The sequence below is a fragment of the Triticum dicoccoides genome, chromosome 2A (genome assembly GCF_002162155.2).
Source record: "Triticum dicoccoides isolate Atlit2015 ecotype Zavitan chromosome 2A, WEW_v2.0, whole genome shotgun sequence".
Classification (NCBI taxonomy): Eukaryota; Viridiplantae; Streptophyta; class Magnoliopsida; order Poales; family Poaceae; genus Triticum; species Triticum dicoccoides.
The window spans coordinates 199,050,510-199,055,773 of record NC_041382.1 but is presented as its reverse complement, the minus strand read 5'-3'; positions in this window follow the sequence as shown (position 1 = coordinate 199,055,773).

Sequence of the window (5,264 nt, the reverse complement as noted above, 5' to 3'; positions counted from 1 at the left end):
CACGTCCATCGCTACATGGCTGCTATGGACGTCAGGTTCTCCAATACCTGGTAGGTTCTCTAGGGAGATCACCCGAGCTATGATCCAGTGATGGTTCCTTCACTTTGGTTGTCCACCGCCTAGATTACTCTCTAGTATTCGATCTTTATTAGCTAGCTAGCTAGTGATGTATTCGATATATAATATTCGAGATTATATATATTATTCGAGACGATGTATTCGAGATTATGTCTATTATTCGAGACGACGTATTTGAGATTATATTCGATGATGCTTATTATGTACTATGATTGATTCAGTTTTTCCTTATTAATTGATTGCATCCATGCATTGTAATTTGAATATATTTCTTTTGGATTAGTTAAACAAAACCTATGGCGGACAATACCGGCAGAGAGGGAGAAGAGGCCCTGTTCAATATCATACGCAATTCTCGCCGGCCAGATGATGATCAGAATGAAGAATATTATGACGGCTCCGAATATCTAAACAACACCAGGGAGGGTGATATGATATTCGATCGCGACGACCGAATTGATGAAGTCATGAACTATGAAAATGACGAAGAAAATGTTGATCTTGAAACAACAAAGACCGGCGAGGTATATATATTTATATAAGCAGGCATCTGGTGATCATCACATGTTTCAAATGACTTGAAGATATATTAACGAATCGATCTTTCTTCTTTTAGCCATCCAGATCGAGCAAATCTTCAGGCAATAGGAAACGAGGCCCGAACAAAAAGTTAAAGGAGGGCGTAAAGTACAATATCGAGGCCATCAAACCTAATGGTGAACCATTAGCGCCTAAGAAGATTGCGGACAAGTTCATTTGTCAGTGCGGAGTTCTTGTGAAGGACCAACTCCCGATCTCCCTTCAAGAATGGAGAGAGCTAGCAAAGCCACGTCCAGGAGTTACTTTTGTCGACGACAGACAAAAACTTCTGCTTTGGGAAATGCTCATGGAACATTTCACCCTACCAGATCATTTCACAGATGCAGATGTGGAGAAAGTCAAGGACGCTGCTCTTAGGAAGATGGCAGTTGCATTCAACAACCACAAGAATTATGAATGGGCCAAGTACGTCAAGGGAGGAAGGAAGACTCCAGTATTCGAGGGAACACTAGAGAAGCAAAGTGCTCATTGGGACGATTTCGTGCAATTCAAGGATTCGGAATTATCTAAGGAACGGTCGAGAATAAACAAGGCCAATGCCGCAAAAAGGATAAGTTCCATAAGCTGGAGCCAGGTGGCTATGCGGTGGGAATGCCTAAGTGGGATAAGTCTGAGAAAGAGATGGAGGATGCAGGTGTCACTCCAGAAACATTGAGATGGCCCCCAGGTGCAGGACTTGGTTCTATGCGCATGGGGGGGAGTTGGACCCGAAGACAGGCAAAGTTTCGAAGAAGGCATGTCTGGACGGAGCCGAAGATAAGCTACTTGTTGCAATAGAAGAGGCTCGATTGGGGGTGTTCCAGCCCAACATAGAGAACGACGAGCTTACGCGTGTGCTGGGAAATCCTGAACACCTGGGAAGAACACGAGGCATGGGCGCTATTCCGTGGTACGAGGGGTTTTCAGACTGGAACACTGACTACAAAACCCGTGCGAGAAAGAAGATTGCGGAGGAGAAGAAGAGGAAGATGGAGGAGGAGCAGAGGAAGCTAGACTATGAACGCCTTCAAGGCCTAGAATCAGCGCACGCGGACTTGGCAGTCAAATTCCAGCGGCAGTAGGAGCAAATCGACTCACTTAGCCAGCAAAGGGGGTCTCAGCAGCTGCAGCAGCTAGCGGATGATCCAACATTGGATAGCACCGTCCCATCCATGCCGAGCAGCAGCGTTGGTTCCGCCCCGGGTGACGCATTGCTAGATAGCTACCCAGTGGATGACATCATGGAGAACACTAACTGCGAGCTACACTTCAAAATGAAGAACATATCCCTGAAGGTGGCGGACGCCCTTGCTTTTACAAATCCCCCTGAGGCAACCTTCCATTGCAACCCAATTCCAGCGGGCTATGCTCGTGTCTTGGTTGATGAGGTGGTGGACCAATATTCGGGGCTAGAGCTTGACATTCCTGGAGGTGACGATGAGCACACACTGGGAGAGGCCAACCATCGTATCATCCTATGGAGAAAGGATTGCATCATCTTTCGAAGGCCACCGACACCGCGTCATCCGACTCCTCATCGAAGTACGCCACCGAGTCAGCGGACTCCCGCTCCTCCAAGTCCACCAACGCGTCAGGCCACTCCTCCTCCAAGTTCGGCACAGCTTCAGGCCACTCCTCCTCCTCCAAGTCCGGCAAAGCGTCAGGCCACTCCTCCTCCATGTCCGGCACAGCTTTAGGCCACTCCTCCTCCAAGTCCGGCACAGCTTCAGGCCACTCCTTCGCCTCCAACTTAGCCACGTCAGCCGTCTTCGCCGCCTCAGCAATCACGGAAGAGAGCCGCCTCAACTATGGTGCGTAGTGGTACAAGTCGAGGTAGTACTGGAGGTACAGGCGGAGGCAAGCGGTTTCAATACGGTCCAAGCCTCGCGCCTCTTCCGCAGAGGCCTTACGACAAGTCCGAGGAGGAAAACGTAGCCAGATCGAAGGCCGAGGTGGAAGCCCATTTTGCACCGAAACCGCCACCGCCGCCAAGGGAGAAAGTGCGTGAGGAAAAGATTGACCACTTCATTCGTATGGCTAGAGCACCAGCTCCCAAGCCTATTGACACAGACTATGAGCGCCACATCAAGAAGTTAAATGGAGCACGTCTATAGAAAGAGGCGAGCTCGAGATCAAGCAAATCAGCTGGCAAAAGGAGCGGTAAAACCGTTCCCCAGCTGGGAGAACAGGCGGCGCAATCAATCCCCCCACTTGTTGTGCCAACAACACATGAGAGTAGGTGCGCCTAATATTATTGTGGGCAAACTGTTAATGTTCCCAGGCTGGGCGATGTGGTAATAACCGAGGAGTATATTGAGCAGGCCGAAATGCTCATGATCACTGTTGGACAACTCCTCGATATCGAGCCCATGTCTCCGACTAGAGAGGAGGAAATAAAACGGAAATAAGTCCGGGGCCAACCTTTGGTCGAGCCAGGCGAGGTCAAGAAGCTCCCAACGAGAATGTATGAATTGCATCAATGGTACATGGACATTACCAACATTTCCAATTGAGAGTCCCTCATGGTGAATGTCAAGAAGGATCATTACTACCATGAGAAAGCTGTGTCCGTTGAGTATTCAGAACTATTGTCTCTAAGTGATTTCTATCTGTAATTTAAATCTCAAGCTAGCTGTAGTGATCATTTTGATCAATCATTACCTATAATTATCCTTACTATATTCTTTTCTGTGGTATTATGCAGGATGAAGATTTATGAAATGAAAAAAGGTGGACGCTATGGCATTGGGTTCGTTGAACCAAATACCATTAATGAATATACACGGAAATTAGATCTGTCGGCGTTCTAGGAATGGGGGTCGCTAGACTTGCCTGCCTGCGGCCTGCGGCGTGGCTCAAAGGGAGGCCCAGCACGGTCCATCTTCACCAACACAAACCCAAGACCCTCGCGAGGGGCCAAGCCTCGCGGGGCGGACGACACAGAGCCTCATCAGGCACGGCCTCGTCAGGCTGGCTCAAGAGGAGGCGGAGAGACCAAGGCGGGGTACCTCACGAGGTGCCCATGACGCAAGCCATGACGACCAAGGGCGCCAGGCGGGTGCCAGCCCGCGCAGTGTCCTCCTTTCCTCTTTGGTGCAAAGGGGGCAAGCGCAGCCGCGGAGTACCGAGACATCAGGCAAAGGTTGCCATTTCGGTGCAACGAGACCAAGACTAGGAGGACTACGAGACGGAGGTCACCGTGGAGCCCAAGACGGAGTCATCACCAGAGCTTTGCGCAGGCGAAGACTACTTTTGTCAGGATAGCTAGTACTAGTTGTCCCCTTTCAAATTAGCCCGCCATTGTTGGCTCCCTTCCCGCTTGATATTTGGGAAGAGGACCAGGGCCTCTATAAATAGGACCAGCCACCCACAGAGCAAGGGGTGGAAGAGAAAAAAAAGGAGAAGGAGAGAGCTAAGAGGTTAGAAGCAAAGAGAGGGATCAGGCAGAGAGAGAGAGAGAAGGGTGACTGAGCTCCTCCCAGCAGTTCAGCGCCCCAGCCAAGAACAGACCCTCGCGAGGCTGTTCTTCCTTGTATTGTTCATCATCATCAGCCCAAGAGGCAATCCACCACACCACGCACTGGAGTAGGGTATTACACCACAACGGTGGCCCGAACCAGTATAAACGCTGTGTCTCTTGCATTGTTCTTTCCTTAGTTTAGATCTTAGCGAGGCGGAGGGGTGCAGGTTGGTAGGAGGCGAAATCTCCGCGCGCACACCAGTGTTCGAACCTCAAGGGTCTGCCGGAACCCGAAATCCGACATTTGGCGCGCCAGGTAGGGGTGCGCTGGGATTCGTCTTCCATCACGCCGTTCTCCTCCGACCATCACGCCCATGTCTGACGCTCGTCGGGCCCGCGATGAGCGCCAGGCCGCACTCGCTTCCCGCGTCGCCCAGACGGCCCCTGTCGGCGGGCGTCCTCGTCGTTCCCCATCACCTGCCGTCAACACCGCCACCGGCCCGGCGGGGGACGAGCGGCAAGCATCGTCCCAGCATCTATCCGTGCGGCAAGACGGCCGCATCGCAACTCCCTCGCTCACCCCAGCTGGTTCTTCGTCCCGCACGCTCCGCGCGCCCATGGAGCCTCGCAACCTCTCCCCCGCCCATCGCACTGCACCAACACCCCCGGTCGTCACGGCCCTCTTGGGCGGCTCACAGGCGCTGCCTGCACGTCACCACGTCAAGCCGTTCATCCGCCGGGTCGGCGCCGCTTCCACATGGCAGGGGGCTCCCCTGGACCGGGCGGCGCCCGAGACTGGCCTGACCTTCAGCTCGGAGGACCACCCCTCCAACTCGGCCTGCTCGGGTGCGCTCCCCATGCTGTGCACCCCCACCATCTGCCAGGTCGCCGTCACCAGAACCCTCATTGATGGCGGCGCGAGCCTCAGCGTGCTCTCGGTCGAGGCCTTCAACCTCCTCTACATACCCCCGGAGCGGCTGCAACCCAGCCGGCCCTTCTCAGGCGTTGGGGGCCAGTCGTCCAGCTCCCTGGGACAGATCTAGCTCCCAGTAACCTTTGGCACCTATGACAACTTCCGCACGGAGCTGGTCGACTTCGACATCGCCCCCATCGGCCTCCCCTACAACGCCATCCTCGGCTACCCAGC